Source organism: Ailuropoda melanoleuca, chromosome 5 (genome assembly GCF_002007445.2).
Source record: "Ailuropoda melanoleuca isolate Jingjing chromosome 5, ASM200744v2, whole genome shotgun sequence".
In the NCBI taxonomy this organism is placed as follows: Eukaryota; Metazoa; Chordata; class Mammalia; order Carnivora; family Ursidae; genus Ailuropoda; species Ailuropoda melanoleuca.
This window is the reverse complement of record NC_048222.1, coordinates 91,295,628-91,321,365: the sequence shown is the minus strand read 5'-3', so window position 1 is coordinate 91,321,365 and position 25,738 is coordinate 91,295,628.

Sequence of the window (25,738 nt, the reverse complement as noted above, 5' to 3'; positions counted from 1 at the left end):
CCACACATTGCTTGATCTATGCAGTGATTCTTGCAATATGACGTAATTTCCAATAGTGCTAAACAACTATGTTCTTGCTTCTTTTTTTTTAATAGGAGTGTATAAATGTTATTGAATTGGCTCACTATTCTCAAGAATTGCCCTGACCACTGTGAACAATTTCAATATTAAAATAATTCATACGTCTACAAATACATATATGTTACCCCCTACCTCTTTATCTTGAAAAATAGAGATACAGTAAATACTAGACTTGTGAATAGTTTATTTGTATTCAAGTATAAATTATTATAGATATATTAAATATAAAATATTAAGTATTATTTAAAGTTTCAGATTAATTAAAATTTCAGATCTTTTGGTATAAACTCCTAAAAAACAAACAATCTGTATTAAACAAATCATTAATTTAATTCGCATTTTTCCTTTTCATTATTTCTACAGATAACTTTAACTTTATTAAAAAACACTCTTTATAAACATATGAAAGAAATTTGATTTTTGATTTTTTTTTTTTTTTTATCTAGTAGGTAGTATTTCTCGGTATTTATAGTAGGAAGTTCTCCGTACCAGCAGTCTGCCATTTGCTGTATCAGAAATCACAATGTCATTGCTGTCAGTGACACCAAGGGTCACTGATGAAAAGACTATCTTAAAATGTGAAGGATTTGTCTTCAGAATAACTCAGGTACTTTTTTTATGAAAGCCACACTTTCACTTGCTAATCTCCTATGGGGAGTTACTTATATATACCTAACACCCACTTGCTATTATTGATTTTCATAAGATCAGATTGATTTTAGGGCTGACTCTTAGTTTGGTAATTATAAGATGGTATAATCAAATCTCTATTTTTCATCCTATTCATATATTTTAAGTTATTTTACATTTCTGTCAAAATTTTTTCATAATAATTTTCCAGACCTGAGTTCTTATTTTCGTTTGTATGCTGTTTTTCATATAACTTTCCTTTTTCTTTTTAATTTTGGCTCTTATTTTCTGCCTCTTTTCCGGATTTGAATAAATTACTAATTAGCTAATTGCCCCGACGTCAGAACTCTATATCGAACAGGAATAATAGAGTTGTGGAGCACTTCTGGTTTTTTTTTTCCTCAAGTTCTGAAAAATAAATAAACTTAAGTTTTATTAAAATAGCCACTCATTTATTCAGTATCTTGCCTTTATATTTTGCTTTTACATTTAGAGATTGTAATAGGCTAAAAAAAGAAGAAATACAAATACTTTCCAGTAGTTTTATTTCTTTTCTTTCTCTTACTGTCTTATGCTGGCTGGGAATGGCCAGCAACCCCTGTACCGACAGATGAAACTTCGCTGTGAAAGAGAGGAGAAGGCCGCGGGGTGAAAGCTCAGAGGCGAAGACCCTTTGTGAATCTTCTTTGCTCCCGATTTTATTGGTCCTCCGGGATACTCACAAATCCTTATCACTGTCCCTCAAGCACGTGATGTGTGACAAGGGGTCTTACTGAAACTAGGAGGAAAGATACAATATGCTAATTTGCATGGTTCTGCTAAACATAGCCTAAGGGACAATGCCTACATCTCTTTGATCACAGAGCAGCTGTTTGGGCTAGAAAAGTTTCCGGAAGGCAACTCACCGCGGCATTCCAGTGGCAGAGTGGTCATGTAGGCCTCAGCATTCCAAAGGCCTGTGCGCTTAGCGCTTTTCCGAAACCTTCCCTACCTTCAGCGAGCCATGTATTATGGCTGATTTCATGCTCTACATTAGCCCCAAGAGTCTTACTTTTCTGGCATTTATTTTTATACATAATATCTTTATGTAGAATCATGATTGCTAAGTTTCTTCAAGGTAAAATATTTTAGCCTTATAGGATTTAGATGTGTTCTACTTTGATCTTCTTGGTGAATATATAATGACAATAAAAATGACAAGGAGAAACAAGCTGTATTTTGTAACAGAACAATGAAATTTGATGAATGGGGCAAATTTCAGAAGGGAATCATTTTTTGAGTAATTTTTAACTAATTGGTTTTAAACTTACACGATTTTTGTTTATTTGCTTCCTTGGAAATAATAAACATGTTGATAGAATTGTGCTTACCAAGTAAGGCTATGTATTAAGATGTCTCTCTAATATGAATGCTGAGATTTAGCATAGGGTGAAACAAATTTCACCCTTTATTTTTACTTTTGGATTGTTAATATTTATTTACTGTATATATGATATATACCAATGTGCTGATATAGAGCTCCAAAGTAAATTCTTTTTTGCAAGACTATAACATTTGGAGGCAAATTTGCATAGTTCAGGACCACGTATAGCATATCCTGAAACTTTTCCCCAAATTAATATTCTTATATGAGTAAGAGAAAAATGTTCTTTTCCAATCACATGCCAAAGAGGCTTTGATCTTAAACATACTTCTTATATATAAATTTGTATAACCCCTCTGAAAAAATTATTTCTCATTTTGGTGTCTGCTGAGACATGCACGATACTCTAGTTGGTGAGCATATGCAATTCACTGTCTCCTGGACAACTACTCAATATCAGTACTAACAGTGAACTGAAAACTGTAACTACAGAGAAAATCGTTTTCTACAGCTTCATGCTTTGTTAAGTGGAAGGGATTCTTGAAGAGAAACACTCCTATGTGAAAGATTTTAACCTACTTTGAAATTTTATGTACCATTGTTGAAGTACAGATCCTGATCAAAGCAAATACTCTCCTTACAAGTGCTGCAGATCTCATGGATTCCATGAGGGTCCAAGATGTAGAATTCAGACTAGAAAATATTTTAGGGATCTCTTTCCCACCTACCTCCAAATCACCTCGAAGATGTAACATTGCTCCAGGTAAATCTTTCAGATCAATGGGATAGAAAATTATTTAGTAGTGCACATTGAGTCCTTTGTTATGTACATTTAGGTAGAGCTGATACCTGAATGGTTTCCAACTAGTTCAGATTTTGGGTTGATGTGATTAAAATAGCGTTAAAAAGCATAAGATATTTATTCCTTAGGTTGACTAGGTATAAGATACATATGTACAAGTAGTGTTTCTTTGCCTCTCCAATAAACTGTTAGAAAATGTAATAAGAAAAAATCCAATTGAAACAAAGAAGAGAGCTTATACAATAATCAGGAATAAACATTATAAACTATGCTCAAGAGCTTTATGAGGAAAAGTATAAAACTTTAATGAAAAACATAAAAAAGCCTGAAATAAATGGGAAACATGAGATGGAAGCAACAATAAATTTAGCATTGATTCAATTTCCTCCATCTAATAAACATGTCTAATTCAAAATAGGTCAAATATTAGGAATATTCTTAAGTGAAAAGATCTTCTTTTCCTACTCAGGGAAACTCATTCGTTTTGTTGGGCAAACAACCTCAAGTTCTAGCTAGTTTTCCCCTCTTCCTTCAATATTTTAATTACTAAAACCTTCTAGCATATTTTAACATAATAAAGTTAATATGATATCACTGATTTACTTTGTAATAATTTTTCTTGTTTGTTTTGTCCAAATGAAATTTAGAATGCATTGTTCTGCAAATAAAATGTATATGAATTTTAGGGTTTAAAATTAATTTATAAACTAGCTTATGGAGGATTGACATTTTTATGGTTTTTTTTTTCCCCTCAGAAACATGAAATCTCTTAGCTTTATCAAAATTTAATGGTGTTTTTTAGGAATTTAAAAATGTTTCAAATGTAGAGGGATTGCACAGTTTATATAATTTGCTGAATTGTATACATTTGATTTATTTTTATTTTAAATTTTGGTTAATCTTTGCTCAGCTTTGATATCAATATTGTATATTTATTGTCAATATGGTTAATTAAAAATAACTTTTAAAGTGTTTCTTTGGAATTACCTGCTTTATAGAATCTATATTTAAAGATTTTATTTATTTATTTATTTACTTATTTATTTATTTTGGGGGGGAAGAGAGAGGGTGTGTATGAGTCGGGGGTATGGCAGGAAGAGCAGAAGGGGAGAGAGAGGGAGGGGGAAAAAATTCAAAGCAGACTCTGCTGGATCAGGGTGGAGCTTGATCTCACCACCCTGAGATCATGACCTGAGTCAAAACCAGAAGTTAGGCACTTAACCAAATGAGCCTATAAAATTTGTTAGAATGTGTTCATTATATGGGTATTCTGCTTTTGGGGAAATGATTACCTAATAACTTTCTCCATTTCTTCTATGGAAATTTTCTGTTTTTTTTCCTCTGATCCAGTTTTTTAAAACTATATTTTCCTAGAATTTTTGCATTCCATCTATCTTTTTAAGTGCAAGTACATGGAGATACGCAAAACAGTTTCTAAGGATCGCTTTGATATTGATATTTTTGTGCTTAATTCCACCGACTTCTATTGATCGTGATTTTGATTACATGACTTTTTGCATTTGACACATCTCATCAAATTGTACACTTAAAATTGTTGAATTTTATGTATTTAAGTTATATCCAAGTAGAAAAAGAATAAAGAATGCTAATACTGCTATTTCATGATTTGTCAGCTTTACATAATATTTTTGACTCCCATCTCTTATGAATGTGGCTATTTGCCTTCTGATTTTCTTTTTCTTTTTTCTGCACTTCCTCTGCTCTTTTATAAATTAAGTCATTTCATTATTATTATTGCATGTGAATTTTTAATTTTATTTTGTTGCTCTAGTCCTCACGTTTATTTTGGTGTAACTTTGACTATTTAAATATTTTTGATGCTTACTGTCATGCATTTTGCAGTATTTTATTCAGTCACTAATTGGTTGCCCAAAATAAAATCTCCAGTAGTTTCTTTAGTAAGTACTCATGGGAAGTATAATTCATGAGATTTGCCCAGTTCAAAACTATTTGTATCTGGTCTTTATACTTGAAAGAGAATTTGACTAAAATTCTGGCCTCACTTATTTTTTCCCCTTTGTATGTCTGATATGAGTTTTTCATGGTGTTATGATAAATATGGCTTTGAGAAAACTGGAGTCAGCTCGCCTTTTTCTCTTAAAAAGTGACTGATCAATTTTCTTGGCTGCTTATAAAAATTATTTATCTTCAGGACCAGTAATTTTATGATGACATATCTTGGTGTTTAACGTTCCAGGTCATTTTTTCTTAAACAGTTTTTTTTTCCTTCAGTATGAAGTTACAGGTCTTCTTTTGTTTTAGAAAATTTTTCTTTAGTCATATCTTTAAGTAGTTGCTCTGTTCTATTATTCTGTTTACCTTCTGCTGAGAAATTAACCAGATGCATATTGGATCCATTCCATCTAACTTCAATATTCTTATTTCAGTCTTTAACTTATTTTAACTTATTTCCTATAGCTATTTCAATCTTTCTCTTATTTCGTTTTCTATATCTTTCTTGATTGTTTCTACTAACTTTATTCTTCCATTAATCTTTCTAATATTGCACTTGAGATTGTTTTGTGTATTTTTCTTTCATTTACCCCTCTGTCTTCTTTCAGATCTCATTTCATAAATTTTGCTATCTCACCATCTCTTCTGTATCTTATATTTTCAATATGCAGTGTTCTTTCATGGAAGTTCAATAGGCATTGTTATTTTTAAAAATTAATGGCATGATGTTTTTGAAATATTATCAACTCCCTCATAGCAAATCCTCCCTTTTCAATTGTTAGGATCCCATTTTTTTTTGTATAATGTTAAGAATGAAGCTTTTATATAACAGACTTAGTCAGGTTGTAAATTCATGTACTCTGAAATGTAGCAACCCTTAGATTCAATGATAACATGTATTTTGGTGATTTCAGCCCTAATGTAGTTTAAGGATAATATGACATTCCCATTACCTGCTTTTAGATCAGAATATAGATATTTGAACTCCTTTTTTTTTCTTTTGCTTTAATTTATATGGTGTTATAAGTGTAGCCAGAATAAGATATGGTTCAAGATTTCTTATCATTTTAAAATCTCTGTAAATAATCATTTTAAGTGAGTACATGGCTGACATGAGGCAAATAGCAATGAAATTTTGCTCATACCTAGTGTTTATAAATTAATATCACATTCTATCCCTGATATTCTTTTGCACATAGCTAATGAAATTTTTAACTTCTCTGTAGATTATGACCTACAATCAGTTCTCTGGTATGAATATCTGTTATGACTAAAGTTATTATTTCCAAGAAAAAGAAAGTGATTCAGAATAATACACAAGTGTAAAATATATATACATATATGCACATGTACATATGCATAAATACAGACATGTACGTATGTGTGTTTGTGTAAGGAAAGATAATCAACACTCCTTGAACAGAACATGAAAATGAAGTATCTCCATAAAACAGGCTCATGGACAGGATCCTTAGGGCACCATTATTAAGTTAAATTAGCTCAAATGTATTTCTCTTCTTATGCCATTCAGTTAAGAATAAAAGTTCTGAAAGAAAAATAGTGCCTGATTGGACTCTTTCTGAATCGATGTCCACCCCTTGGCCAGGGGAAGGAATACTGCCTTCTATAATTGAAAGTTCATAGCCTGATTAGAGAAGAAGTGCTTCTTCAAAGCATAATCAAAATGGTATTATAAGAAGATAGAATAAATTCTAAGAGAAAAACAACTAACATCCACTGTATTAATGTATTCTCGACTCTCAATGAAAATATGGATATAACACAAGTTTAATTCCCTTTTGTTTCTCGTATCTTTCTTTTTCAATAAATTCCATTTACTCTGAACAATATGAACATGAGTTCAGTGGTTCTCAACGTTGGCTTCCCATTAGAATCACCTTGGAAGCTTAAGAAAGTTCTGATTCAAAGTCCTGTCCACAGTATGTCTGAGGTGGAGGCTGAGAGTATTTTTACATGAAAACTTTTTTTTTTTTAAATTATTGACTACCACCCCTGGTAATTATAATGTCAGGGGGGAGGAGACCAATCAGCTTTGTGGTTAAGAGTTCAGGTTCTGGAGTCAGACTGTATGAATTCAAATCCCAGCTAAATGTCTTGCTAGCTTGTGACATTGGGAAAGTTATTCAAACTCATCTGTAACCTGGACTTCTTGGGAAGAGTAAATGAACTAATAGAGGTAAATTCACTTAATACAGTGCCTGGCAAATTATAAACACTCAATTACTGTTAATTATTAGTATTATTCACAGGAAACAAAAGGTGTTGGTGAGAATGTGGAGAAAGGGGAACCCTCACACACTGTTGGTGGGAATGTAGACTGGTATAACCACTCTGGAATAGTATTGAGGTTTCTTGAAAAGTTAAAAGTAGAACTACCTATGACCTAGCAATTGCACTACTCGGTACTTACCCAAAGGATACAAAAATACTGATTTGGAGGAGCACATGAGCTCCGGTGTTTATAGCAGCATTATCAGCAATGGCAAATAATGGAAAGAGACCAAACATCCATTGATTGATGAATAGATAAAGAAGTAGTAGTATATGTATTACTCAGCCATCAAAAAGAATGAAATCTTGCCATTTGCAACGATGTAGATGGAGCTAGAGTGTATTATGATATGCAAAGTAAGTCAGTCAGAGAAAGACAAATACCATATGATTTCACACATATGTGGAATTTAAGAAACAAGACAGATGAACATAGGGGAGAGAGGAAAAAGAGGAAGGCAAACCATAAGAGGCTCTTAACTATAGAGAATACACAAGGTGCCTGGAGGGGGTGTAGGTGAGATGGGCTAAATGGGTGATGGGGATTAAGGAGGGCACTTGAGAGGAGCACAGGGTGTTGTAAGTAAGTGATGAATCACTAAATTCTACTCCTGAAACCAATACTGCGCTATATGTTAACTAACTAGAATTTAAATAAAAACTTAAAAACTTAAAAAAAAATTAAGAATCCCTAAAAAAACCTGATAGTATCGTTGTTCAGTTTGGGTTCACTCTTTTGAGGTATTTGCTCTCCTCACACATCTTATACTGTCAAAGTTTTAAAGTAAGCCTTATAAATGAAGATAGCGATTGTAGAACATTTATGTGAGTATGAGATAATATTAATTTTGTAATTCTCAATTTTTAATCTGCCTATTAAGAGGCCCCAAGCTATGGAATGAGTGAAGTCAGTGGTTAGCCCAACTCCAGAGTGACTGGGCAGAAATGGATTAGCAGGCATTATTATCCACAAAGCATGTTAGTAGGTTGCAAATGCCAGCAAGCAGGTTTCTCCTTTGTTTGGAAAGAAAGATTGTATTCAGGGTTCCCATGCATAGATATGATTGTGGTGAGCCCACAGGCACATATCATAATGCATGCACTGGGCATGGAGCAATTCCCATCTCTGTCTTACGTGGGGCAAGTAGTTTAGGTCTTGCATTGTCAATTTCCTCCTCAAGTGCAAAAGGAAGAAGGGCTTTTCTGCAGGTGCTTCCAGAGCTGATGAGGATGGGGTTTTACCATGTTCCAGAAGTTAACAGGGGATCTTCTAGATGAGAGTGGTGATTACTACTAGGATGTTGAGAACTTTGAATCTCTTATCCAAGTTATTCTACCAGTACCATCTTAATAGTTAACTTGAAGTTTGGGATACATCTCGGTGATGGCTTTGGAGATTCCAGGACTTAGACAGAAATTTCTTTTTTATATTGATTCAGTTTCTTCAGCAAGGATTTAGGAAGGGGTGAAGGTTAAACGTGTATATTCAGTCAAATATTGATTCCCCTCAAAGCACATTCTGTACCAGCTTGATGAAGTTAATGAAACTTTAAACATTGTTTGTTCAAGAGTAATACATTTATACATTTAAATAGTAGTAAAATATTTTTTAAGCCAGGGTTTTTTTTTAATGATATAAATCCAGCTAGTGATTTAGAAAATAATCTAAATAATTATAACTGACACTAAATCAGAAACATATGCAAATCTTTTCACATAACTGGAATGAAAATAAGCTTAATCAAGTGATGTATGATCTAATTTTTATGGTCATAGAATATACAATTATTTGAATAAGATTTTTTTTATTTCAGTAGAGGAAAGTAAATAATCACTGAACATTTTTAAATAATTTTATGTCATCCTGTGAAACATCTATGATTTTCTTTAGTCTAAATTTTCAATATTGAGTTTATGGTTCTCCCAGGGGAGTAAATGATCAAATAATGAGTCATAAAATCCTTTATTGTTGTGTTTGTTTTCTGAAGAAGAGAAATATAGTAATTTAGTATTAAATATAACTTTTGCAATAAAAGTTGACATAGTAAAACTCTATAGATTATTTTCATTAAGAATAAAATAACGATTCTAAACTAGATATTATCATATCATAGTCAATAGGATATTAAAATAAATACTCCATGACCAAGTAATGACTTAGAGATTAAGCAAATTTACATTAGGAAATGTATTCTACACTTGATTATATTAATATCACATTCAAATTATTTATAAATAAAGGGACACATTTATTCAATGACAAAAAACCATTTTTAATTATGTATCTGTCCTCAAAATATTATCTTAGAGCGTTGATGATATTCCCCTTTGTTTTCCCTGTAGATCTCAATCTTTTATTCTTTTCTACTTCTCTGAACTTAGTGCTGATAAGCAATTCCTTTACCTCTGTTGCTGTTCTTCTCAAGGTTCCTTTTTTATTTCCTTGTATTCTCGGACTATGTCATGGTATCCTGCCCTCACTGCTACCTCCCACCCCAGTCACACCAATGCAAAATACTCAATAAACACAATTTGGCTCTCAAAGCATAAGTAAATTTTTGAAAATAAATATAAACAATTGGTCCAAGAAGTAGAACAACATCATTCTCTTTCCCAGGGAGCATGCGCATGCAAAATGACAAGTAGCTTTCATGAGAGGCATCTGGCACCGTGGGAGGAACTAGAAGACACAAGAGAAGTTAAACATGCCAATTTGAGAAACCAAGTGTTTAACTGTTGTACAACTTTTGGAGTAATAAAAGCTTGAAATCACACCCAGTCTATACATACACTCTATGTTAGTACATGCTTTCTAACTTTCTAGTTTCCTTGGAATGCTGAATTGCTATAGCGAGTAAATTTGATTTTGAAAATAACTACGTTTGTGGTACTTTGATACCTGTTTTATGTGAAAGATAAAGTAGAGGAAGTATTCTACCAAATGTGCATATTTTCAGCGATGAGATCTTCTTATTTAAACCTCCATATATCTTTAGAATCTCTTGCTTTTCCTGTATCTTCCTGCTAACTGCAGTGCTTCTGATTACTTATAATCTGTAAGAAGAAAAATGAGAAAACATTTAATTTGAAATGTTTGCAATTTTCTTATTTTGACGATGCTGGATTTTGTGATGCAAAGGTTGAAATAGGAAAGATCACTTTCCAAATGAAACAACTCCATGGAAAATTAAACTGGGAATCAGAACTTTTTTTTTTATTTCAAAAGATTATCTATTTATACTTTAGTTTCCCTAAGGCTTTCTTTTTCTTAGTGAGAATGTTTAAATATATTATTAACTTTACATAGAAATTTAATATTTAAAGACAGTGTTTTGCAGCCTTAGGGGACAACATAAAGCTAGTGCGAGGGGTTTATGAAGACCTCGCCTGAAAAATTAGTTTCACAAACTCTTGAGTTGTCTATTGTTCTCCCCATTACACTTCTGTACACCTGACCTCCTGCTTGTCATTACTTTCCTTCTTCCACATAATAATTGTTAGAAGAGGCATGAAGGGTCATGCACAGCAAAGCATCCAGAGGCAGAGTTGCCAAGGAAAAAATTCTTTTCATAGGAACAAATGTTAGGTATCGCTATTTACCATAAGAGGATGAATCTTATTTGTCTGAATTGTACAGTAATATTCATTTTGTAGTCTAATAATTTTTATCTTTCAATGGTTTCTCCTTTTACAGTGACATTTATTCTTTCCTACTTAGGAGAACTATCTAAAAATATATAGAACTTATGTGCAATTTTAAAAACAACTAATTATGTTAAAATAAAATTAGATGAATATGAATTCCATGAAGGCAGGAGATGTTTTATTTATCAATCTCCGGAAATTTACAGACAAAAGATCCCTTAATAAAAATAAAACCAAATTACAGGATAAAACATTCTGCAAATTAATTCATGTAGTGGGTTTTTTTTTGTGGTAGGTTTACAAAATTTAAGGAAATTTTTTTATGTAAACACTTTGATAACCATTTACACCTAGGAACTTTTCTAAGTTAGTAGTCTATTCAAGAAATTACTCTTCTCTTTGGTATATATGAACACTGAGAGATAGAGGAAAGGGCATGAATAGTAGGATCTATCCATAAATATTTTTCTAAATCTGAATTGGAAAATTCACTATTTGTAACTAGGTAATCATGTTTTAACCTAATCTACTTTATTACAATTGAACTGTATGACAAAAGAAAAATTTATTTCTAGTCCATTTTCACACAATCAAGTCATTCATGAAATTATTTCGGCACCAGTTATGGAAGAGAAAAATGAGAAACTTGTCTTCCTTTAAAATATTTTGCTAATGTATGAACATACTCTGATAGCCTTTTTTCCCCTAGGCCACATAGAACACATTTAATCCATTACAACCTATATTTAGTTTTCAGTTTTGTTTTCTAGAAAATATGACCGCATTTTGATCAAAGGGGCTGTTGTCGGGGCTATATCATTATTTTTATGCTACACGGAGCTTTTAAGTCTCAACATTTATATTGAAAAGGGACTCTTCCTTCTCTAGTGACTTTAAAATATTATCACATATGTGGTTAATTCAACAATGCTTCACACCAGATTAAGAAATTTTGTTGATGGATATCTGATGTTTTTATGAATTCAAAATATTTTAGAGGTTTTCTCTATATAGGAAAATATGTATCTTTTATGATCATTCTTTCCACATTAGAAGTTATTGGCATAGAAAGAGATCTAATGGAGGATCATCCTTTTTACATCTAGGAGATTCTTTAAACTTTACAATCCTCTGGATTTCTGCATTACTTGCATATTGCGCATGATGTAATTCCATCCAGTTGAAAATAAGCTCGCATGCAGTTTTTGTTATATTTTTATAGGTTGCATAAATTTATCATGTCTAAGCATTCAGATATGTTGGTTGGATATGCTGAAGTCATTTTTACATCTTTTATTGACTTTCAAAATAAGATCTATGGAGTTCCAAAAGTTCTGTGCATATGTCTCAGAGGTCACTGTCTAGAAAGACGAGTCTTTTCCTGCCAATTCCAACAATCTCCAATCAGATCAATTCTGTTATTATTACTTGAATATTTGGCCTGATAACTAAATAAGTCTGAAAATTACTAATCCACTTCCATCACCCCTGTAATTCATATTCATTGACTGAGAAATTATGAGGTGTGATTTGGTTAGTGAATTGAAGTTACTTGTAGAGTATAGAGAGGACACATTTAAAGGATCTTACTGTGTCAGGATCCCCAAGACCATCCTTAGGCTTCAAGATTTGCTAGAGCTCACAAAACAAGCAAAATCAGTAGATACATGGGGTGAAACCTAGGAGAAACCAGGCACAAGCTTCCAGGTGTTCCATCCCCATGGAATCATATAGGGATCCATTTAATTGCCCCAACAACAATCTGTCATAACATGTGTGAAGTGTTGTTACTGGGGAAGCTCACTTGAGCCTTGGTTTCTAGGGTTTTCAGTGGGTTCAGTCACTTAACATATAGATCCCACATGACTGACCTCAGAGATTCCACTCCAATATTTCCATCTTCAATCAAATAAATGTTTACTATAAATTACATTAGGTAGATCAACTTACCTGGTCAAACCAGTACAGCAGGACACAATCTCCAGGCATACAAAAGCACTCTTGTTAGGCAGAATATTCTAAACACATACAGATTACGTCCCAAGAACCAGCCAAAGGCCGGTCTTGAAGACAAGTCTTTTTTGGGAATGTACAAGTTTTGAGTGATTGAGGTCTGCTGAGTTAACCCTGCCCTCCTGTCATCCCCATCTTTCTCCAGCTATCTGTGTCCATTCTAACCCAGGTGCACCTTGGCTGCTGACCAATTTTTGGAGAGACCATATTTATTTGGTTATTTCCTTTTCCATGCAGTTTATTAATTTTATAAAAGAGATTTATTTATTTAGTTGAGAGAGAGAGACAGGGAGAGCACAGGTGGGAGGAGGGGCAGAGGGAGAGGGAGAGAATCCTCAAACAGACTTCCTGCTGAGCATGGAGCTCAACACAGGGCTTTATCCCAGGATCCTGAGGTCATGACCTGAGCCAAAATCAAGAGTCAGACGTTTAACTGACTTAACCACCCAGACACTCTTCCGTACGGTTTATTTTTACACAGCACTTCTTTCCTCGGGAGGAAAAATCACTTATTCCACTTGTTTTCTTATTAGATCAAAACAAGAGAAAAGAAAACTGAGCTTCTGAATAGACACCTAGAGGAAGGAAAGAGGCACACTAAAACCAAATTGACTGTACTATACACTTAGCATATATGTAGTTTATGTATAAAAAGTAAGTGGTTCATTTAGTGATGATAATCCACATTAATTTTTCAAAAATCAGCTACTTCTTCCGATGATCTTTTTGGGACTTATAATTTCTATAGGTGACTATGATTCAAATATCCTAGAATTTATTGTCCTCTACTACAGATAAGGAAAAATATTTTTATATCCAAGTTGTAATTTCTCAGGTCCCATCCTACTTGATTGATTTCACTGCATTCCAAACTCCGAGTAACTACCTGAAATGCGTAAGGTCTTCAAATCTCTCTTGGCTGTTACCTTTCATCACAGTCAGCCTCCCAGCTTTGGGCTGCTGCTCTGGTCTTCTAAAGATAACTGCTTTAATTATAAATCCACATTTCCTCAGAGAGCTGCTTATCCCACTCTGTTGCTTTGACCCAACCATGGGCACAAATCTTCTAGTGAAGCAGAGGACAAGCTACAACACTTAAGTCAACTTAACCAAAGGCTTAGAAATAACTGGAGAAAACTTTAATGTGAAAAGCTACACAGAAAATGTGATTGTTAGAAGGTTCTGTAGAACAAAACCGTTCCACAGAGCCCAGAGATATTCTCCCTTCTTACTGCTGAGTTTCTACCATGTTGCTTTCCTCAGTGGGTCTCCCTTAAACGTTTTACTGGCCTTATTCCTCAAGGCTCTGAAAAGAAAGGATATACCTCCCAAAAAATATACTCAGGAGAACTGCACTTTCCCCCTATTATAAAGACAATACTGAATTGCATTATAGAAGGAAATTTGGCTTCTTGTTGACTTACAGTACAATCAAACTTCTCTAAGTTTTATGCTTAGGGTGGAACATGTTAAAGTCTTTAATTTTAATTATTCAATAAAATTTGCTTTTGTTAAATTTTGTAGAACAGTGATGGTATAGCTATAACAGAACCCAAACCATTTTAATGTTTTCTATAGTTTTGGATAAAATAGACTGACAACTTCAATGGTAAATCTCAGGAACTTCATTATACAATTGGCCCTTGAACAATGTGAGGTTGGAGGCACCAACCCCTGCACAGTCAAAAATCCACATATAACTTTTGACTCCCTAAAAATTTAACTACTAATAGCCTACTGTTGAACAGAAGCCTTAGCAATAACACAAGCAATTGACAGATATTTTGTACGTTATATGTATTATATACTGTAGTCTTATAATTAAGTAAGCTAGAGAAAAACAAATGTTACTAAGAAAACTATAAGGAAGAAAAAAATGCATTTATAGTACCATACTGTAAAAAATCTGCATGTAGGTGGAATTGCACAGTTCAAACCCGTGTTGTTCAAGGATCTACTGTAATTCATGAACCATAATTAGTCTGCTAAGCCAATCGTTTTACTTTTTAAATATTTTAGTTTTTTATTTTAGAGAGAGAGAGAGAGTGAGCAGGGAGGAGCAGAGGTGGAGGAAGAGGGAGAAAAAAATCTAAAGCAGACTCCGTGCTCTTTCCGGAGCCTGAATGGGGCGGGATCCCACAGCCTGTGAGATCATGAGCTGAGCCGAAACCAAAAGCTGGATGCTTAACCAACTAAGCTACACAGGAGCACCTAAAAAACCAATCATTTTTTAAGATTCCTCAAACAATGTTTAGCAACTCTTTATTATTGAGACTAGATCAGTTTTAGAGAAAAAAAAACTGTTTTGTGTACAATGAAAGGCTTATGCAACTAAGGGAATCAGTTGCTTAGAATGGAGCAGAGTCAAATTTGAACTTACTTGGGAGTCTTCTGAAACCTAAGTATTTAGCAAATGTGCTCTTGTCTCCTCTCTACACCCTCTTTTTAATGAATTCTGATTAAGAATATCCCATTTCTTCTATATTCTTGCTTGTTATATCAACTCTGTCAAAGAAAAACCAGAGTTGGACAGTAGTGAAAGTAGTAAAAGCAGGTTTTTTCAGGACTCTCACAATCGGGGAAAGAGATCTTAGTATAGAACTGTGTTCACCTTCAAACACAGCATGAGGAAGTAGGAATCTATAGACAGGGAGCAGAGTGGAGGTCAGGGGATAGAAAGCAGTGAGTGTAAGGAGGCATTCTGGCTAAACCAATTTAATAGGACTTTTGCTGAAGGCAGGCCAATGTGATCAGACATCATCTGGGAGATGCTGCAGGGTGAGAACTCTTAGCTAATGAAGGTGATCAGATGTAGAGGATGGGGGATTCTTGCTAAACTGATTTAGTGGGATTTTTGCCCAAACTGGAGTTTATAAGAAAGTAGGCCTAGCTAAAGTTGGATCACGCAAATAATCTTTATCAACTGAAAGAAGCAATTATATTATAGTAGCTAAATAATTTAAAATATTTTAGCTGAAAATTATTTGCTTCAGTTTTCTTTTAATTAAAACTGATTCCTTAGTAAAAAGAGACAGATTTTAGGTTGAATGTTTTGTATCTAAAAGAGGGAGCTGGTAGGGGCACCTGAGTGGCTCAGTTGTTAAGCGTCTGCCTTCTGCTCAGGGTGTGATCCCGGAGTTCCGGGGTCCAGCCCCACATCGGGCTCTTCCACTGGAAGCCTGCTTCTTCCTCTCCCACTCTCCCTGCTTGTGTTCCCTCTCTCACTGGCTGTCTCTCTCTCTGTCAAATAAATAAATAAAATCTTTAAAAAAAAAAAAGAGGGAGCTTGTAATGTTTGTATGGTTGCCTCAAATTTGGCCCCTCAAGAATAGGGCCTTTGATTTAACTGTGAATTAACAAGAGACCCATTGGATTGTTCCTCTCACATCAGAAAAAATAGTGGCTTGCCCCTGTTTTGTTTAGGGATCTTCAGGAGAGAAATCACCTTTAAAGTCTGGGACTCTCCAGCAAATGCAGCTTTTAAACAAATTTTTCTTTCTTTTTTTTCCCCCACCAATTTGTCCTCTAAAGTTGTTAAAAACACTGTATTTAAATTATAAGGCTGTAATTGACCTCCAAACATGTATTTTCAGAAGACTGATGAATTTTATGTGCCTATCTTCATGGGCTAGGATGCCTCATCCTTCTGGTTAAGAGTTAGGATTATACCCAGTTGGCCCAATAAAAAAGAGGGTGACATGTCTGCATTTTAAGTTAGCATAAGAAAAGCGATATTTGCACTTACTGTTCCACCTGCTGAAACTAATTATTACGTATACTATTTCTCTTTTCTGAACTAGAAAGTACCCCTTGACTCTAAGAACTGTTACCACCACAGCACCTCCCCACCCCCATAACAGACACATTTCCTTTCATGTTCAACGTGCAATCCCACCCATCTGGAGTGATGAAGGACTGAAATCTTATATACTTTCCCCACCTTTTCTTGCAGAATCTCTTCTTTTTTCCCCAGTTGGTTTATGAAGGATATAAAATGCTATTAAAGTTTTCCTGTGTCTCCTCCTAACCTGTGAGTCTTTGTTTCTGGTATAAAGTGCCATGCTTAAAGAGGGAAATGATTATGCTTCTACTCTACTTCTAGTAAATTATTTCTCATTTAAAGTATTATTCATTTCACTACACTTCTAATGGAATGAACCAAGCCTATATCCTTGAAGAAAGGGGAGAATAATATTTTAAACAACAGGATTTCCCCTAGGCTACACAAACATATCTTGGCATTTGATTGCAACTGGAACACTATATTATCTATCACTGTTGATATTTTCTCCAGAAAGAGCTTTACGTATCTGCAGGACAAATCATATGACAAAGGGCAGGACTATGATAAAAATGCTATATAAAAACCATAATGTGTGCAAAAAAATAGAAGTAGAAAACAACATGGGTTCAATGCACTATAAATATTTCCTTTTATTCTTAGATAATACAGACTGCTGATGGGTAGGCTGTATGCTCGTGAGTTTTCTGGAACAGTCTAAAATGGCATTTTCATGCAACATGATGGATTTGAGACTTTATGATCAGTTGTCCTTCACTTGCTGCACTGAAGAACCCATCCTAGGAGAAAGGGGGGGGTCACATTCAGGAGAGAAAAATCAAAATGTGGAGCCTATTTTTGTTTAAATGTGCAAGATGGAATTGATGGTTAGATGCTCAAGTATGGGAGAATTTGGGAAGGAAGGTAAAGGATTGGGCAGTAGGGAGAAGGCAGGGCTGAAATTCTGAGTTCTGGAATTTTTTTTGATTTAAGAAAACTTTAAAGCTCAGGAATTGCTCCTCTCCTTGTGGTAAATCTCAGAGCTGATTCTCCAGAAAACTTAGTTGGGTTAGGTTCCTGCTCCTCTCATGCTGGTTTTAGAGATTGTGGACAATCTCAAATGGAGAATGAGAATAAGAATTATTACTTACTAGACAAGGCATCCCGATCTTACTGAAGCTTTCTTGGAAATTTATGAAATGGTTTTGGAAACTCTTTTTCTAAACATGTGTCATCTTCAACTATTGAATAATTCATTTCACAGTGACTCATATGTAATAATTTGTAAATACTCTCAGAATAAATTGTCCAAACTTATCAATTAAAGTTCAATAAAATTGGAAAAAATAAGTTAAAGAGCAAAACAAAACAAATTGTCTAAACTTCATTCATGCTAGATCTACAATTAAGCCAACATATAAGCCACAGGATAATATGGATTATTAAAATGGAATAAGGAGTTGTAGGCCAAATATGCAATGTGGGCGGGTAGGGTGAGGTGGTGGAGAAAGAGTTAGAAATTCATCAATTTGCAATTATTTTTCCTAATGCATTAAAGAGTTTAGAAATATGTAATTCCTCTTTTTTTTTTTTTTTTAAAGATTTTATTTATTTATTCGACAGAGATAGAGACAGCCAGCGAGAGAGGGAACACAAGCAGGGGGAGTGGGAGAGGAAGAAGCAAGGCTCATAGCAGAGGAGCCTGACATGGGGCTCGATCCCAGAACGCCGGGATCACGCCCTGAGCCGAAGGCAGACGCTTTAACCGCTGAGCCACCCAGGCGCCCCTGTAATTCCTCTTTAAAAATAGTTACAGTAATTATGCCATTTCTAGAATTTCATTTAGCATGATAATCAGATGACTTGATTGCAGTGAATCATCTGCAGGATATATATAGAAACGTCAAGAAATATAATTGGTAAAATCAAATTTTTGATTGTTGATGTTTTCTTATTTAAAAAATATATAATTGCCATATTTGAAGAAATAATTTCTGAGGGCTACCTTTTCCTGTAATTGCTTTGTTATGTTATTATTTAATGACAGATTTTGTTCTTTAAATTCTTATGGTCAGTTTTAACTGATACATTTCTAACTTATATGTTATTTATCACTAATGGATTAAAGCTCATTCATAAAACACCGTTAGTTCACCTTACACTCAAACCATTAGCTCACGGAGCTGCATGTGCAAGGTAGTGGTCCAGAAGATGAACTGCCATCTTCTACATCATGATATCATTTCTTTTTTTTTTTTTAAAGATTTTATTTATTTGACAGAAAGAGAGAGAGACAGCCAGCGAGAGAGGGAACACAAGCAGGGGGAGTGGGAGACGAAGAAGCAGGCTCATAGCGGAGGAGCCTGACGTGGGGCTCGATCCCATACCGCCGGGATCACGCCCTGAACCGAAGGCAGATGGTCAACCGCTGTGCCACCCAGGCGCCCCAATGGTATCATTTCTTAAAGCCAATCAAAATGCATATGTTAAGAGTTGTCTCTAGAGAAACGGAAAATGTCTGCTAGTGTGAAGAACAATTATAGTTGTTGCCTGTGGACATTAGTTCCCAGAATTATTGCAACGTGTGTCAGTTTGATCTGTTTCAGTGTCATGCTGTGAATACACTGGTCAGCTTCCAGAAATATTCAGTGGGATTTAAATTAATAACTAGCTGATGAGCTGATACTTAAAAACAGATGGGACTCATATAACACCCTGGAAAATTCATTACCAGAAGTCAAGTTAGGCAGTGAAGAGAATTCTAGGAGCATTGTCTTTTAAACTATCTTACAAGACAGACTTATGGTCCCAAATTAAAATGGCATGACAAAAATAGCACTTGATTATTCATTAAGCTTAGCATCCAGTGGTAAAGCTCTTCAAAGTGTGGGATGGTAAAATGTTCATCTTTTGGCAAATAGAATTCAATAAAATATTTTTTCCATTGATTAATAAAAACATTTCCAGCTACATAAATACTTCTCACAATTTTCTTAACATTTTTTAAAGGATGTCATATATTATGAACTAATAAAAATTATTAGTTTCATAAACACATTTTTAAATTTTATAACAATATAACAGAATCCTTGAGTCTAGGAAGCACAAAAACTTTTATGAAAATTGTATCTGTGAATGCTTGCACTAAATTTTTAAACTAGTTTTTTTTTAGATAAAATTAACAAAATTATCCATGTTTAAGCAAATGTAAGCAAATAATTGCTTAACATGTAAGTAAATAATTCACTTATTTATTTTTTTCAAAGAGGGCTTCCTGGGGTAGCACTTACTTTATGAAAGGCATTGTGATAGAGGAAAATATAGTAAACGAGTGATAAAATATTTTTATAAAAAACTAAAACAATCAAAGCGAAACATCTAAAATTAATGCAAATATTTTTGTTTTCTGTTATTCTTTGACTGATGCTTTGGAAAATTCAGTACTAACGTTTGAGGAAAGTGTTAACATATATGAGGAAATATTTATCAATAGCATTAGTGGTAGGTGTGGGACATAAGCCTGCTCCTCTGCAGTAAATGTGCCCTAAGACACGCATTACCTTCTATAGGTCTCAGGGGTGTCATTTGGGAGAACAGTTTCCACAGACTAGCAACATTTTAGCTGCAAATTTTGCATTAGCTTAATACTTCCAGATAGGTTATGCATCAAGTAACACTTTTTCCTTAAGCCTGTACTTTTAATATTTATGAGTCAATTTGAATTCCATATCTAACCGATGCTAGAGTGTAGAAAACAAGTTAACCTTATCCTAGGCATAACTAATTATTTGGAAAACCTCAATTGACTTTCTCTCCCCCACCTCAAACATGTTAATAGCTAAATGTTGAATAGGTATAGAATGCATAAAAATGTTATAAATATTCGGAAGTTTATTTTCTATTTTAGGTAATATTTTGACACTATGTGAAAACTGACATTGTATTCCTTGTCCATATAATTCATTGATGGTAAAACTATTTACTATTTCTAGAAATTTTTCAGTAATAAGACATTATTGGTATTTTGAAGATTTTACCTAACCAGAGACCTGTTTTTGTTGTTGTTCCAAACTCAGAATCAACTTTTCTCTATATCTATATCCATTGTTTGGATTTCTCTCACTTAAGATTTTTATTTGATAGTTTTGTTATCCATGATATTTGCTAAGAAACTAGTGTCAGAAAGAAATTACGTGGTTCTCCTCTTTTTTCAAAAAAAAAAAAAGAAAAAGAAAAAAAAGGATGGAAAGCAAAGAAAGAAGGAATAAAGGAGGAATAAAAAGAAAGGGGAAAAACAGAAAAAAAAGAAAGTAATACGGAGTCATGGCCAAGGCTTTGAGCTATTGGGGCAGTTAATACTTATTTACAGTGTATCATTGGGATGCTGCTATGTTGCATCTTCCAAATAAAACTCCCTTACTCACCCATCAAAAATAGCTTCTCCTTCTCTTGGCCTCCCCTGTGCAGGTGCATTCTGTTTTCCACTCAGAATTACTCAGCATGGAAGCATTTTCCATCAAGTGTGCCCAAAATCCAGCTCAGTCTCTGCTCCCCCAGTGCCCTGGTGTGGGGGTAGTTCACCTGGATCAGGGATAAACTCAGAGGAGGAGGTCTGGTCCTTCTTCCCGCTCCACGTGCTCTGGGTCTGTGCTCCTTTTTACTAGAGACTAAACCACTCACAACTAGAATAATTTAGTTGAGCTAGGCAAAAGTAAACTGGGACAGCTCTTCCAGGATGTTTTGAAAAATTATATATTTATTTATCTTTTGTTTAAAGGAATGCATATAGGGGCGCCTGGGTGGCGTGGCCCTTAAGCGTCTGCCTTTGGCTCAGGGCGTGATCCCAGCATTCTCTGATCGAGCCCCACATCAGGCTCCTCCGCTGGGAGCCTGCTTCTTTCTCTCCCACTCCCCCTGCTTGTGTTCCCTCTCTAGCTGGCTATCTCTCCCTCAAATAAATAAAATCTTTTAAAAAATAAATAAATAAAAAATAAAAGAATGCATATAAACATTGGGGTGCATATTGGATTAAGAAGATGTGGTCCATATATACAATGGAATATCAGCCATCAAAAAGAACGATTTCTCAATATTTGCTGCAACATGGACGGGACTGGAGGAGATAATTCCTAGTGAAGTAAGTCAAGCAGAGAAAGACAATTATCATATGGTTTCACTCATTTATGGAATATAAGAAGTAGGAAGATTGGTAGGAAGGAAGGGAAGAAGAAAGGGGGGGTAAACAGAAGGGGGAATGAACCATGAGAGACTATGGACTCTGGGAAACAAACTGAGGGCTTCAGAGGGGAGGGGGGTGGGGGAATGGGATAGGCTGGTGGTGGGTATTAAGGAGGGCATGTATTGCATGGTGCACTGGGTGTTATACGCAAGTAATGAATCATGGAACTTTACATCAAAAACTAGGGATTGTACTGTATGGTGACTAACATAATATAATAAAAAATATTATTAAGAAATGCAAAAAAAGTATGCATATAAAAATAAGATATAATCATTGTTTACACCTGGCAAGTAGACCTGGGTTTTAAGGAGAGATGTTTTTGCTTCCTTTGCATCCTTTTGCATTTCATCTCAAATGCATTTGTTTTATAATTTAAGAACAACAACAACAACAACACATCATTCAAAATAAAGGACAAAGAATATAGAGTCCTGTCTTTTATACTTGAATCTGAAAATAGAAACCTCTCTGACCTTAGCAAGTCATGTGCCTTTCTGTACTTCCAGTTCTCTGTAAATTGAGGTCTTTGAACCTCAAGGAATTTTGCAGTACTAATTGTGACCAAGGATATGTAAGTTCTATGAAGATGGAAGAAAAAGAAGGAATAGCCTGGGGAAGCAGTCTCAACACCCATATCCATTACAGCCAAATAAAATCCATAGTTTATAAAGGCTTGGGAGAGCACATAATATGTCTCCAAAAGGAGTTAATTTGAGAGAAAAAAAGGACTAAAATAATCATATACTTTGTCAAAATATTTAAATTGTTTTTAGGTTATTGTTAATATTGTTAAAAACTATTTTTAAAAATTTCTTTTGAAAATTAATAAAATTTCATGAAGTCAAGCAAATCAACAAAAAACCTTACAGGGATGATTCCAACATTTTATAATAACAAAAGTAGAAAATTGTTATTAGTAAATGCTCATATTCTAATCATTTTCTTAATGATTTCTGTCTGTAAATACCATATTTTTAATTATTTTTCAAAAGAATGTATCTTTTTCACTGTCAACTTACCATTTTATTTTTCATAAAGTTGTGTACAAGTTCTTCAAAGTTGTTTTTCACAAGTCATACATTTCAAATTTTGACACCTTAGAATAGATGCTTTTCTATAGCCAACACTAGTTTTAATTGATAAACTCGTTGTAGGATTCCAAGATAATCTCAGAACAAGTTCTGGTCAATGGAGGATATTCTCAGTTCTATCTTTTGATAGTATAATTTCTAAATATTTCAGCAGAAATATTTTCATGGCAATTCAGAATGCCTTATTTGGAAAAACATTTTTACCACGTAAGACTCATCAAATAAATTGTCTTATTTTCTCTTATGCTAGTGACAGGTTTATATATTTTTCTTTCTTTATTCTGCTAATATAGTAAAATACATTGATTGATTCTCAAATACTTAATCAAACTTGTATCTGGGTATCTCGGTTGGGCATCTGGCTCTTGATTTTTGGCTCAGGTCCTGGGCTGGGCTTAGACTTATCCTGGAGCCGGCTTGTCCCTCTCCCTCCCCCTCTGCCCCTGCCCAGGCCCCCACCATTGTTCCCTTGGGTGAAAATCTGTGTCTTTTAAAGAATAATTTTCTACTTCATCTGCACTCTCCAATTTGCTGTCATAATGCTATTCTTAATATTCCCTCATTATCTTTTTAATATTTGCAAGATTTGTAGTGATAGTCTTTCTTTCATTACTGATATTGACAATTTGTGTTTTCTCTCTTCCATTTTAATTTTTCCCTTGATTAATGAGATTAGAGTGCTATTAATTTTATTGAAATTTTTAAGAAATCAGCTTTGGCTTTATTAATATTTTTCTGTCAATTTTCTATTTTATTAATTTTCACTCAACTTTTAAATCTCTTTCTGTTTTAATTTCTCTTAGCCTTGGTTTTTGGTTTATGGTGTTATAGTTCATGCATATATGTTGTTAATTATGTCCACAAAGTATTTAATTTGTGATACTATTTTATTGTTACTTTAAATTTATTTTTTGTCATAGCTAGTACATAGAAAATACAATTGGTTTTTATATTGGCCTTAAGTTTCACAACCCTACTAAATTCACTTATTATTTCTAGTAGTTTTTCCATTTTCCTCCATGATTTTGATTCTTTCTTCTTTATTTCTTCTATTATGGTTTTTTTTTGGATTAACTATGTCCTCTGTTGAAATATAAGCTACACCCTTTTTTAAATTTTTCTAATGTTTCTATTTTTCTAATGTTTCTAATACCATATTTAAAAACTTTTAGTGTATTTTTAAGTAGTATAATTTTTTGTTTAATGTAAGAAACTTAAAAAAGTATAATTTTGTTTCCACTTCTATCCTTGGTGGATATTGTATATTTTACTTCTATGTAGCACATGTAGAAATAAAAACAATAGGGGTTTTTTTGCTTTTTATAATCAATTACCTAATTTAAACACTGTATTATGAAAATATTCAAAAGTTTAGAAAAGTGAAAAAATCTACAATGAATTCCTGTGTACCCACTACCTAGATTCTGTCATCAATATTTTACTATATTTGATTTATCACATATTTGTTTATTTATTAATTTATGTCTCTATTCAATAATCCATCTTATTTTCTGACACATTTTAAACTAAATTGCAAACTTCAGGACATTTCCTAATACTTCAGTAGTTCAATATTTGTTTACAGATACTTTCTTTTGAGGTAAATTTTCTTATAATTAATGCACACTGGTTAAAGGTACATTTGCTAAAATGCATACACCTGTGTAACTGATATCACCATCAAGATAAAAAACATTCTCATCATGACAGAAAATTCTTTGTGTCCATTTCCAGTCAATTCTTTATTTTTTAATATTTTATTTATTTGTTTGATGGAGAGAGAGACAGCCAGTGAGAGGGAACACAAGCAGGGGGAGTGGGAGAGGAAGAAGCAGGCTCCCACGGGAGGAGCCTGATGTCGGGCTCGATCCCAGAATGCCGGGACCAAGCCCTGAGCCAAAGGCAGACGCCCAATGACTGAGCCACCCAGGCACCCCCATTTCCAGTCAATTCTTATATCATCTCCCCATATGCATACATTCTTCCAATTATAGCTTAATTTGGCCTTAGTCTAGAACAGATTAGCTTTCCTTAAGCCTTTTAAAGGTATATTTGATATAACAAATAAGCAATGTTATTTTTAAATATTTAAGTAAATATTTTCCATTTCTGGTGCCTTTTATTTCCTTGTGTAGATACAAATTTCTCTCTGGTACCATTTCTTTTTTCCATTCTAAAATTTTTTCTTTTTTTGTAATTCAATTTTTGTAATTCTACTGACAATGAATTCTCTTAGCTTTTGTTTGCCTGTAAATATTTTCATTTCACCCTTGATTTTGAATGGTCTTTTAGTAGATATAGGGTATAGAATATGGGTGACAGATATTTTTTTCTTTCAGTAATTTTAAAATGTTGATTCATTGCCTTCTGCACTGCATTTTTATGAAAAATCAGGTATGACTTATTTTTTTAAATTTCAATGTGAGATATATGTATATTATGTATATAATTCTACTTTGTTTTCTTGTAAAAAAAATTTTTTTACACTGTTTTTTAATGATTTAACTTTGGTCTTCATGGTGTTAATCCTGTTTGGAATTCTTTAAGCTTCTGGGATTGATGGGTTTATTGTTTTTAATCAAAGTTGGAAACAGTTCTTCATAATAATTTTTATATTTTTATTGTGTCCCAGTCCTCTAGAGAATCTAATCATGCATATGTTAGATCACCTGTTATTGTTTTAGAAGACACCGAGGTTCTGTTTATTTTCTCACTGTCTTTTCTTTCTAAGTTTCAGTTGCATAGTTTCTCTGTATGTCTTCAAGTTCACTAATTCTTTTCTTTTCCACTAATATGTCCTTAGACCATTTAATGAAATCTTTAT